The sequence below is a fragment of the Python bivittatus genome, unplaced genomic scaffold (genome assembly GCF_059951505.1).
Source record: "Python bivittatus isolate LINGU-HERP-01145 unplaced genomic scaffold, Pbiv_v1 ctg000080_np1212, whole genome shotgun sequence".
NCBI lineage: Eukaryota > Metazoa > Chordata > Lepidosauria > Squamata > Pythonidae > Python > Python bivittatus.
In genome coordinates, this window is record NW_028277035.1 from 64,844,234 (window position 1) to 64,857,971 (window position 13,738).

Here is a 13,738-nt window from a genome sequence, read left to right on the forward strand (position 1 = left end):
GCCATTCAGGCATGCATTGCCCTCTGAGAATGTCAAGTTTGAGCAATATATCATAGGGGAAATCTATTTCTCTTAGCTCTTGATGTGTGTGACGTTGGGTGTTCCTGGAGCTAATTTGTAATGTACAAAAGCAGTCATGTGAAATATTAGCAGAGTCTGAGAATGGACAAATGGTCACATTTACTCCAGAAAAAGCTCAGGATTCATTAGGTCAATTTGAACACCATTTGCATGTTGCCATTTGAAGCAGTAGGTATAGAGTGTAGCTCCTATGAAACAAGGCATACATTGTGCCACTCCTTCTCACATTGTACAGAGGATAGTATCATCCATTTATAATCCAACCATATTTTTCCATTGCCCTCTCTCTCTTTTTTTTCTCTCTCATTGCACAAAGTCTGACTATTTTGCAAAGGATAGAAGAAGGATACATTCTCCACAGATGTAGATCTTCTTTGTGTTACTCTTCTATTGTTTTGTTTGTTTTAAATAAGCATGTTTTTTATGCAGGAATGGGCAGGTGAATTTATCTTAGCATAAATCACTTTTCTGATGGATGTGTATTAAGATTTGTTGCTCATCTCATGTAAAATGAAAGGTTTAATATGGGATTCTTTCTTTCTTTCTTTCTTTCTTTCTTTCTTTCTTTCTTTCTTTCTTTCTTTCTTTCTTTCTTTCTTTCTTTCTCTCTCTCTCTCTCTCTCTCTCTCTCTCTCTCTCTCTCCTCTCTCTCTCTCTCTCTCTCTCCCTCCTTCCAATAGGAAGCAGTTTAAAGCAGTTTCATATCTTGAGTTAATTTGTTTTAAGAGCGTTTTGTAAAACAATCTTCCAGTTCTTTCTCAGATCCCAAGAGATTAGAGCAAAATAAAAACAAAATTGGAGTTCCACGGCCTATGTAACTGTTGGTTTATCACCTATTTGCTGTCAGAACAATGCTGGACTTTCTCAAGTTTTGATTAATAGAATTAAGTTCAGTCTAGTCTTACATCTTCTGTTGTGGAATTTGGCAGACTCCTGTTATGGGTGTCTGGATTTTTCACTGCATGTATTATAAGAAATCTACGAGCTCTTGCTCTGCTCCCCGTTTTGTAACTTTGTTTTTTGGGTTTTTTCTTTTTGTTTTTTGGAACTTCTTTTTCAGGCAGGCATGCAGGCATCCAGATACTGGTGCTGATGATTTGCAGAATGGTTAATAAGATAATCACCTTGTCTTTGGGATATACTAGTTCAATATGTGGGTGCTGGATGGGAGGGCTTGTATGGGTAAGAGTTTCTTCAGGCAAAAGAATAATTGCACACAGAAAGTTAGAGATAAAGGTATGAGTCAACATCTGCAGTCTAAAGTTGGAATGTCCATTTGAGCATCTCAGGACTTAGACGCCTTATTTCTGTCCTTATTTTGGTTGTATATTGCCATTTGGTCTAAGTGGCTTGTGTGATGGCGCTACAGGAGAAGATCAATTGTTAAATATGCATATACAGTGCATTCGGAAAGTATTCAGACCCCCTTCACTTTTTTTTCAGTTCTCCTATGTTGCAGACTGATACTACAATCGTTCAAATTCATTTTTTTCTCATTAATCTACACTCAGTACCCCATAATGACAAAGTGAAAACAGAATTTTAGAAATGTCTGTAAATTTATTAAAAAGGAAAAACTGAAATATCACATGTACTTAAGTATTCAGACTCTTTACTCAGTACTTTGTTGAAGCACCTTTGGCAGCAATTACAGCCTCGAGTCTTTTTCAGTATGACGTGACAAGCTTTGCACACCTGGATTGGGGGATTTTCTGCCATTCTTCTTTGCAAATCCTCTCAAGCTCAATCCGGTTGGATGGGAACCATCGGTAGACAGCCATTTCCAGGTCTCTCCAGAGATGTTCAGTGGGGTTCAAGTCAGGCCTCTGGCTGGGCCACTCTAGGACATTCACAGAGTTGTCCCTAAGCTATTCCTGTGTTGTCTTGGCTGTGTGCTTAGGATCGTTGTCATGTTGGAAGGTGAACCTTCAGCCGAGTCTAAGTTCCTGAGCACTCTAGAACAGGTTTTCATTGAGGATATCTCTGTCCTTTGCTCCATTCAGCTTTCCCTCAACCCTGACCAGTCTCTGCTGCTGAAAAACACCCCGCCCCCCAGCATGATGCTGCCACCACCATGCTTCACTGTTGGGATAGTACTGGGCAGGTGATGAGCAGTGCCTGGTTTCCTCCAGACATAACGTTTAGAATTGAGGCCAAACCATTAAATCCTGGTTTCATCAGACCAGAGAATCTTGTTCCTCACAGTCTGAGATTCCTTCAAGTGCTTTTTTGCAAACTCCAAGTGGGCTTTCATCTGTTTTGCACTGAGAGGCTTCCATCTAGCCACTCTGCCATAAAGCCTAGAACAGTGGTAGTTGTGCTTCTGGAACTTTGTCCCATCTCCACATAGGATCTCTGGAGCTCAGTCAGAGGGACCATCAGGTTCTTGGTCACCTCTCTTACTGAGGCTCTTCTCCCCTGATTGCTCAGTTTGGCCGGGCGACCAGCTCTTGGAAGGGTCCTGGTTGTGCCAAACTTCTTTCATTTGAGAATTATGGAGGCCACTGTGCTCTTGGGAACCTTCAGTGCAGTAGAAATGTTTTTGTAGCCTTCCCCAGATCTGTGCCTTGCAATAATCCTGTCTCTGAGCTCTGCAGGCAGTTCCTTTGACCTCATGGCTTTTGGTCTGGTACAGTATGCATTGTCAGCTGTGAGGCCTTCTATAGAGAGGTGTGAGCCTTTCCAAATCATGTCCAATCAATTTAATTTACCACAGGTGGACTCCAGTCAAGGTGTTGAAACAGCTCAGCAGTGATCAAGAGGCACCTGAGCTAAATTTCAAGTGTTGTTGCAAAGGGTCTGAATACTTATGCCAATGTGATATTTCAGTTTTTTCCTTTTTAATAAATTTACAGACATTTCTAAACTTCTGCTTTCACTTTGTCATTATGGGGTACTGAGTATAGATTAATGAGGGGAAAAAATGAATTTGAACGATTGTAGTATCAGGCTGCAACATAACAAAATTGAAAAAAGTGAAGGGGGTCTCAATACTTTCTGAATGCACTGTATATTTCATTAAATGAAATTAGGTTATTTCAAATGCTCTGGCTTAAATGAATGTTATATAAGAATGCACGAACTAAAAACATATATCTGAAGGTGATATATTTGTTTGTTTTCCTTAGTTTGCTTGCTTCTAATATTTTTATTCACAATCTGTGATGGAATGGAATTATGAAGGCCAGGCTCAGGGAGATAAGCATTTTCTTAGCTCACTGCAGGAGCGTGGGAACTACAGGAGGATGAGACTGGCAGCTCCCCGAGGAATTCACACTGTTGTGGCTGGCTGACTTGGGAGCTGGGGTTTGAGTCTGGGAAGATTGATGTCAGGCCTAGCCCAAGGAACTCCAAGAGACAATGCAAAATCAGTTCAGCTATGTTTATTAGCTACAACCTCTAGCAAGAATCTTCCCAGACTCAAACCCCAGCTCCCAAGTCAGCCAGCCACAACAGTGTGAATTCCTCGGGGAGCTGCCAGTCTCATCCCCCTGTAGTTCCCACGCTCCTGCAGTGAGCTAAGAAAATGCTTATCTCCCTGAGCCTGGCCTTCATAATTCCATTCCATCACACAATCCAACAAGACTTCTTACTCCTAAGCTTGTTAAGAGAAACTAGTCCTGTGTTGTGTACTGTGGCAAATACAGTACAACCTGTTACAACAAGCTATGATTAAACCTTCCCCAAAAGACCAGAAACAATAAAAGTGCAGCTGCAATTCTTTTCCTCCTCCACCCTTCTTATTCGTTACCAATTATCCTACTCAGATCTATATCTTTGTTGAATTTCCAGGCTATTTGAAAATATATTTTGGCAGTTGGGGTTTCTAGTCTCAGGTAATTGTTATATGGCTTGATTCTAATTTAATTCCTTCACAAATCCTTTGAAATAGAATAAAATAAGAAAATAATCAGGATTTAATTAGGATTTCATAGAGGCCAAGTTCAGAGCAAGCAAATAAAGCCCAGGTAACCTCAGGTAAATTCTGAGGTAAGCCTGGATAATGTAGATGCTTAACCATAGGACTTTTGAGCCATGTGAGACTGATAGAAGGGTTGTTGAGTAGAAAACTGGGATGACTATTGGACAGTTTCTGAGTATAGTGATAAACTGATAAGGGACTTTTTTATGCAGAAATTTGCCTTTAAAGTTGGGGGAAAGCCACACAGACTTGGGTCTTCTGACAGTTTTGCACAGGGCTAAGGATTATCTCCAGTAGTAATGTATGGCTATGAGAGCTGGACCATAAAGAAGGCTGAGCGCCGAAGAATTGATGCCTTTGAACTGTGGTGCTGGAGAAGACTCTTAAGAGTCCCCTGGACCGCTAGGAGGTCAAACCAGTCAATCTTAAAGGAAATCAACCCTGATTGCTCATTGGAAGGATTGATAATGAAGCTCAAGCTCAGATACTTTGGTCACCTAATGCGAAGAGAGGACTCTTTGGAAAAGACCCTGATGCTGGGAAAGATTGAAGGCAAAAGGAGAAGAGGATGGCAGAGGATGAGATGGTTAGATAGCATCACTGAAGCAATGAGCATGAAACTGAGCAAACTCAGGGAGGCAGTGAAGGACAGGAAGGCCTGGTGTGATATGGTTCATGGGGTCACGAAGAGTTGGACATGACTTAACGACTGAACAACAACAACAAAAGGATTATCTGTTGCTCTGTCCAACCAGAGACAATTAAAAAAAAAAAAAGGGCAACCTATGGCTTCTCTAATTATTGGACTCTATTCCCCTCTAGTTATTCAAGGAGTTTGTTTATATCATTTATCTGACATTCTTTCCCTCCTTCACTGTGAAGTAGATCTTAGTTCTTGTTATATAAATCCCAGGCAGTTGTTTATTGCTTTCCTTCTTGTCTCACTTTTGGAAGCTAAAAATTTCCTTCGGTACCCCTCCACTCCTTGGGAAAGCCAGATGTCCTAATTCCTGCCACTGTCAAAGATTGTTGGTGTGGTAAGCATATTAAAGCATTACATTAATATGGACCTAATTTTGCAAACATGACACATCACAGAGTATTTTATGCTGACCACTCCAATGTCACTTTCTTTTCCCACCAAAAATTATATTATGGGAACATAAGAGAAAATCATGGTATCCTTCAACGTCAGTAAATTCCTAGAATCCCTAGCTAGAATTGTAGTTCCAATACATATGGAAGACATCAAAGAATGGGTGGAAGATATTGTTGTAAGTTCAGCACCAGGTTTAGCTCATGTAGTCCAGTGTTTCTCAAACTTGGAAACTTGCTGGATAGGGAGTTCTGGGAGTTGAAGTCCAGACATCTTAAAGTTCCCAAGACTGAGAAACATTGATGTAGTCGCTATTTATTTATTTATTTATTTATTTTCAAGATTTATAAGGCCGCCCAACTCTTACAGTGTGACTCTTGGGGGCGGGGGGGGGAGCATAAAAAAACAAACAACAAAAGAAAAAAAAGAAGAAAAATTATTATCTCCATATAATAATAAATACAATATATAAATATACAATATGAACTCACTAGGATTGGATTCAACACAAGGGTACCTTTAACTTTTTATTCTTTGCAACCCAGTGGCAATTTGGAAAGAAATTATATAAAGGAGTTCAAGGCTCTTTCTATCTATCTGTCAGTTGGATAAGTCCCTAAAAACTGAAGGGAATGGGACAAAATTTGGTGTGGGGGAAAAAGGCTGGGAGAAGAAAGATTGAGTTTGAAAATGGGCTGGATCCAGCTTGGGGATTTGGAGAAAAAAATCCAGAAAAAAAAAATCTCCCAATGGTCATCTGTGGGAGAGGTAATGGGCACCTGGTCAAAATGTTGTTGACTTTTCCATTCTAAGCCCCTTCTCCCTGTTTCTTCCCAGCCTTGTGACTCAGAGCAGAGCTTTAAAGGGATGAAAAGGATTCCAGAAACTATGTTCTGCAGAATCTTTCCCTACTATATTCTTTTTTTATTGTATTAAAAATTACAAATACAACAATAAAAGCTAATATAAAACAAAAAAGAAAAGAATAAAAAGAAAAAATAGAAAGTGCAGGAAAGAAAAAATAGAAAGGAAAAATAGAAAAGAAAGAAAAAATAAGAATATAATTGTGGAATCAAAATGCAGGACTCAGATGCAAAATAATCAAGGCTTCACTGCAGTGTTTATTAGACAGTATGTACTGGAGGGAGACCCCCACCAAGGGATAGTGAGACACCCCCTGCAGACAAAAGAGATGCTCTGATATTTGTACATTTCAGGGAAGGGGAAAGGATGGGTATATACATATTGATATGATGGGTCAGGCATACATAAGTAAGTAATAGATCTCAAGTTACTTTCTTCCCCTCTGTTATCTACTACTACAAGGAAAACAATAGCTTTACTGAGAAGAATCAGTAAATCAGTTCAGGGTGCCTAATGCCAGGAAGAACACATTCTCCTTCAAGGCAGATGCCTTGGTAGTTCACACCAGCTCCAAGGATGCTGCACATTCTTTTATATTTCAGTTTTATTAAGGCACTCCCATTCATCCAAAATGTATTTCCCATACATGGTAAAGAAATATATATAAAGAAATGACTTCCCCCTTCATCACAAGTATAAACAATTTTAGTAATCACCTTCTCTTAAAATACAACAAATAATATCTTCTCCTCATATCCCATCTTTTATCTATAAACAGATCCTTAAAGCCTTGTCATTTCACTCTTGATGTCAGCAAAAGTCCATTAAGGGTTACTAGAGATAACTATTTTAACCTTGATAAAATAAACCAACTTTATATTCTTTCCTTTTACTTCTAACAATCTTGATCTATAGTCCCTTCAAGTAGTGTCCTAGAACTTGATCTCTTTTCATTTTTTCTTTGTCCTTTCTCACAAAATTCTTCAAAATTTTAACAAGCCTCTTTTGTAAACCCATTATAGGAAAATTATCCAGGTCACCTATCTTGATTTGTTATTTGTATATCCCTTTTAATTATTAAGATATCAGCCAGTGTCTTTTGTATATCCAATGTAACATCTTTTTCCATGTCTTTTGTATGTCCAGTGTAACATCTTTTTCCATGTCATTCTTGTAGCCTGTTATTTTTAAATTCACTTTCAACTCAGTCTCAATCTTGTCAGGTTCCTCTTCTGTAACATCTTTTAAACACAGTCTATCTATAATGGCAGACACTCTTAAAATTAACTTCTGGGTCCATTGTTCAAAATATCCTTCAATAAAATATTTTGTTCCATTCTGTATTAGTAAGACAAATTTAACTGTTCTTCTCCTTTAATTGTAATCTTTAGTTCTGTCGAGTTCCCTCTGGTGTCCAATTTTTAAAATCTTATTACTTTTTTTTGTAATTCAAAGCAAAAGCATTTTCCCACAGGAAAGATTCATTATAATTAAATTCAAAATCTTATTTCAAATTTATCTGGGCCCTTAGTCCATTTGTTACTTTCTAAAATCAAAGTTTTAATCAACCTTTTGTTTATTCCAAACAATTTTTTTTTAAAGTTTTTAAACTTGTAGTTAAAACTTCTTTCTCTAAGGATTGAAGGAAATTCACTCAGTGCTGTCAAACTTGTTGATCCAAAGGTTCCTAATAGCTGAAAAGCAGTTAATAAGCAATTTCCAAAAGTGATTAGAAAAGGAAGTATGCGAACTTAGTGTCTTTTCAAAGGCACTGACAGTGGTTTCAGCAAAAAGATGGCTATTCCCTTCTCTCCCAGAGTTCTAAACCCACCAGAGACCACTGTCTTGGAATCTTCTTGCAAGGAGCATCTGTCTGGAGCACTTGTGGGCGATCTCAAGTCCTCTCCTTGTCTGGAGAGGAATTATTGAAGAGCTGGTCTAGTTGCCAGCTCTTCGTTCTGCTGTGGTCATCAGCTCTGTTTTTCAGAGCCATCTTCAGTTCGCCATTTCTTCCCTGGAAGTCTGAAGACCATGCTTTCCAAGAATATGACTTTATTCTCTATAATAAAAGGTAAGAAAGTATTGGCGACGAAGTTGAAAAGTATGAAAATGCTAACTACCAACCGACATTTGTGCTTATGTGTCTAAAACAAGCACAGAGCCCTCATTGCATATCATCATTATAATGCACTGAGCTGGTTCACAGATTTTACATCTTCACTGGTATATTTGTCCCGCTTTGAGAATTTGAGGACAGCTGTCAAGGTTATAGTCAAGATACATTTGCTTAACTGAGCCAGTTCCAGGAACTGAGTATTCCCTATTAATGCCATATTAGTATTAGTATGTGTCTGAATTCTTTTTAATCTAGTTGGATCAAAAGTGCACAAACCATAAATTCAGTAATTAAAAGGAAAGGATATGAAGTTGGTTTATTTGATCAAGGTTAAAATAGATATGTTGTTAACTCTGGTAACCCTTAATGGACTTTTGCTGATTAGGGCTGAAATGACTATGCTTTATGAATTTGTTTACAGATAAGAGATGGGATATGGGAGGAAGAGATTATTTGTTGTATTTTAAAAGAAGGTGATAAGTTACTAAAATTGTTTATACTTGTGATGAAGATGGGAAGTCACTTCTTTATATATTTCTTTTCTTTTTCTTTACTATATTATTTTTTCTTTTCTATTTCTTTTTCTATTTTTCCCTTTGATGTTTCTTTTCTGCACCTTCTACTCTTTCTTTTTATTCTTCTATTTTTTTCAGTTTGTATTAGCTTTTATTGTTATAATTATAATATTTAATAACTTACTATTAAAAAAAAAAAGCAATGGTCATCCACTATCGCTCTTGGAAAACTAATATGTTCTCCACAGTTCTTAAATACCTGGGCATCTCCTTTCAGTCCTTGGCCATCTGGAAACACCTAGAACCCCTAGGGATCATTTCTGTCAAGGCCTACAGATTTGCAAATGCCATTATGTGTTATGCCAACAATAAAGGCAGCAGTTATACATCTGCTGTGATACAAATCTTCAGAGCAAAGATAATTAGCCTTCTGTTTTACAGTCTACAGCTTTGTAATTACTGTGATTCAAATCTTCTAGAAGTAGTCCAGTCTAAATTTTAAGAGACTTGTTTTAAGTTCTTTGGTGTGTTTCCAACTAATTTCTTTGAGGGCTTGAATGTGACTCTCAGTTACTGGGTTTAATGAGTCTTGTCCAGTAGTTTTATAGTTTCTGTAGTATTTCATATCATTATGGAGGAAGAACATAGATTTGATTGTTGACCTCACTTAGCCTTGGGAGAGTCTTGATGGACCTGAAGCAATAGGGTCTTGATAATGAACTCCAGAGAGACCTGGGTACAAGTTCCTTCTTATATAGGATGGGCTTGACTGGAAGAGTCTTCTCCAATGCTGATTATTTAGTCAGCATTTTATTTTTGTCTCGTAGAACAGCTTTCACATTTGCCAGACTCAATGTTGTGCCCTGGAAGAAAAATGTAGTAACATTCCTTCTAACTAATAGAAGGAGTGTTACTACATTTTTCTAATGTAATTTAGTAATGTAATTTAACTAATAGAAGTCCTCTAATCACCAAAAGGGAAGAGAAATTTTGCTTGATTGCCATTGCTAAGTCATAGTTACTTTGCTGACATTTTTTTCTTTCAGTTATCTGAATAAAATTTATTTGCTAGTATTTCTCTATACTAGTCATTTCCCAAGACTCCAGAAGATTTACAACATTCAATAAATAAATAAAACAATAAATAAAACACAAAATCAGCAACAAAAGATAATAAAAGATGGCCATCCGAAACGATATATCCATCAACATCAACAATGACTCATTGAAAGTTGAAGCAGGACCATTTTTACAGTTTGCAGGAAATCCAGTAAGGAAGGTGCCCAGTGCATCTCTGAGGGAAGATGTTCTAAAGCAGGGGGTCAGTTGCAAAGAAAGTTTGCCTTTGATCTTTCATGTGGGACCCTAAGCAGCTCCTCCTGGAATGCACAGGACAGGCAGATTCCATCTAGAGGAGATAATCCCTAAGGTAACCTGGAGCTAAGCATATATGGCTTTATATGTAATAACCAGTGCTTTAAATTGGTCTGGAAAATAATTGTTAACCAATGCAACAAGCAGAAAATTAATGTTATATGAGAATAGCAGCTCTTATCCAGTAACGTTTTGGCTGCCACAGTCTTTGGATAGTCTTTAAAGTCAGCTCCATGAATAACACATTAGAGTGATGAAGACACAAAAAGAACATGAGACACTGTTGCTAGGGCTTTATGGTCCAGGTGAGGTCATAATTGAGCCATGAATTAGAGAGAGTAAGGAAAATGATCTTAATGGAAATATGCAAGCTCTGTTACCAAAGCAACAAGGTGTGAAACATGTCTTAAGTCCACAACAGGAAGATAATATATGGAAGAGACTCAGTCACTTCTGTAATTCACAGAAGTATAAGAAGGGGGAGGAGGTTCAGCACAATAGGACTTGCAAGATTGATGTCAGCCCCACTGGGTAGATCAGACCAGGAAATCAACTCCACAGGAAGGCTAAAACTACTTTTATTGAGATTGGCTATTATAATAGAATCTTGCAAGTCTCATTGTGCTCTTCCTCTTTGAATTAGGGAGGTGTCTGTCTGAGCCTCTTCCATGAATATGTTGATTATTGTCAAACATTACAAAAAGAAAATGAACTCTTTCAAAAGAAGGCTCACTGAATTTGAACTATGACATCATGCTTCAAGCAAGTATATTTACAAGTGGCAAGCTGGTTTTGATTTCAATATTTGTAAATAGTATTTTAATGTAAAAGTTGCTTGCTTATTTTTCATTGCAGATATTTGCATACTGCTGTGCTTTCTTTGGAACAGCTTTTTCAACTTTGCTATAATTTAAGATTAAAATCCAGATGCAAGGAAATTCAAAATTAAGGGCAGAGATTCAATGTTGTAATGAGGTTCATCCAATGTGTTTCCTGTTCCTGAGAGCAGTGGAGAAGGGAAAGAGTTTCAGCGTTAATAGCAGTATTAAAAAAATTCACTGAATCTGAAAGCTTTGAAGTGACATAGCTGTTATTCCTGGCATTTTACTTTCTGATGTCTCTGTTAACAATTTAGCAGCCAGTGTGTCACCTCACACGAACATTTCATATAGCTGCCTTGAGTCTCCAATTGCATGTTGCCAGGAATAATTTTAATTATTCCTGCATCAGATCTGGCCCTAGGACAGAATGGTTTTTCTTTATGAAAGATACTACTGGAGAGATCTGCGAGAAGAGCTTCAATACTGAGTGCAAGATTAATTTTCTTCCATATCTGGATTCTTGCTACAGAAACCCTCACAAATTTTATGTTCTGTGATTTCTGTATTCTTTGTCCCCTTCCACCCTGTTCCCTTTTCCCCTTTCTTTTCACACATACTCTTCTGTGAGGGGGAAAAAAAGTATCCACATTAACCATAGGAATTCTTCCAAGAAAAGAGGAGATGAATACAGTGGGGCAAAAAACAATTTAGTCAGCCACCAATTGTGCAAGTTCTCCCACTTAAAAAGATGAGAGAGGCCTGTAATTTTCATCATAGGTATACCTCAACTATGAGAGACAAAATGAGAAAAAAAATCCAGAAAATCACATTGTCTGATTTTTAAAGAATTTATTTGCAAATCATGGTGGAAAATAAGTATTTGGTCACCTACAAACAAGCAAGATGTCTGGCTCTCACAGACCTGTAACTACTTCTTGAAGAGGCTCCTCTGTCCTCCACTCGTTACCTGTACTAATGGCACCTGTTTGACCTTGTTATCAGTATAAAAGACACCTGTCCACAACCTCAAACAGTCACACTCCACACTCCACTATGGCCAAGACCAAAGAGCTGTCGAAGGACACCAGAAACAAAATTGTAGACCTGCACCAGGCTGGGAAGACTGAATCTGCAATAGGCAAGCAGCTTGGTGTGAAGAAATCAACTGTGGGAGCAATAATTAGAAAATGGAAGACATTCAAGACCACTGATAATCTCCCTCCATCTGGGGCTCCACGCAAGATCTCACCCTGTGGGGTCAAAATGATCACAAGAACGGTGAGCAAAAATCCCAGAACCACACGGGGGGACCTAGTGAATGACCTGCAGAGAGCTGGGACCAAAGTAACAAAGGCTACCATCAGTAACACACTATGCCACCATGGACTCAAATCCTGCAGTGCCAGACGTGTCCCCCTGCTTAAGCCAGTACATGTCCGGGCCTGTCTGAAGTTTGCTAGAGAGCATTTGGATGATCCAGAAGAGGATTGGGAGAATGTCATATGGTCAGATGAAACCAAAGTAGAACGTTTTGGTCTAAACTCAACTTGTTGTGTTTGGAGGAGAGAGAATGCTGAGTTGCATCCAAAGAACACCATACCTACTGTGAAGCATGGGGGTGGAAACATCATGCTTTGGGGCTGTTTTTCTGCAAAGGGACCAGGACGACTGATCCGTGTAAAGGAAAGAATGAATGGGGCTGTGTATCGTGAGATTTTGCGTGAACACCTCCTTCCATCAGCAAGGGCATTGAAGATGAAACGTGGCTGGGTCTTTCAGCATGACAATGATCCCAAACACACCGCCCGGGCAACGAAGGAGTGGCTTTGTAAGAAGCATTTCAAGGTCCTGGAGTGGCCTAGCCAGTCTCCACATCTCAACCCCATGGAAAACCTTTGGAGGGAGTTGAAAGTCCGTGTTGCCCAGCGACAGCCCCAAAACATCACTGCTCTAGAGGAGATCTGCATGGAGGAATGGGCCAAAATACCAGCAACAGTGTGTGAAAACCTTGTGAAGACTTACAGAAAACGTTTGACCTCTGTCATTGCCAACAAAGGATATATAACAAAGTATTGAGATGAACTTTTGATATTGACCAAATACTTATTTTCCACCATGATTTGCAAATAAATTCTTTAAAAATCAGACAATGTGATTTTCTGGATTTTTTTCCCCATTTTGTCTCTCATAGTTGAGTATACCTATGGTGAAAATTACAGGCCTCTCTCATCTTTTTAAGTGGGAGAACTTGCACAATTGGTGGTTGACTAAATACTTTTTTGCCCCACTGTATCTCCATTTCCCAGGGCCAAATACAGTGGTACCTCAAGTTACGAACGCCCCTCCTTACGAATTTTTCGAGATACGACCAGCTCCGGCCCCAAAAATTTACCTCGACTTGCGAACTCCGCCTCGAGTTACGAACCGGATCCGGGGCCATTTTCCCTGCTGCCACGCGGTCGCGGCTTCCTGTGGGTGAGATCGCGGTAGCAAGGAGACGTTCGGTGAGGCTTATGGTGTGTTTTGTGGCATTTGAAAGGTGTTTGGTGTGCTTGTCAGCATGGCTCCAAAGAAAATGCAGAGCAGGCTTGGCAAGAATAAGGCTTTGAAGAAAAAAGTGACAATCGAACTTAGGAAGGACATTATAGAAAAGCACGATCATGATATTCATGTGACTGATCTGGCCTTGGAGTACAAGATGGCGAAGTCGACCATCTCAACTATTTTCATGTTTTTGTGGTTTAAAAATAAAATGCATATGTTTCAGAACTGTTAACCGTATGTATTTACATTGAACCTTATGGGGAAAATTTGCCTCGTGGTGCGACCAAATTTGGAGGGCGGATTAGCTGTATTTACATTGAACCTTATGGGGAAATTTGCCGCGTGGTGCGACCAAATTCGGAGGGCGGATTAGCCGTATTTACACTGAACCTTATGGGGAAACTT

At 38.9% G+C, this 13,738-nt stretch overlaps 1 protein-coding gene across 2 annotated transcripts in view; it reads left to right on the forward strand.

Moving 5' to 3' along the window:
* CHST13 (carbohydrate sulfotransferase 13) overlaps nucleotides 1-13,738 on the forward strand; it is a 58,110-nt gene that overhangs the window by 17,502 nt on the left and 26,870 nt on the right. The window lies entirely within an intron of this gene.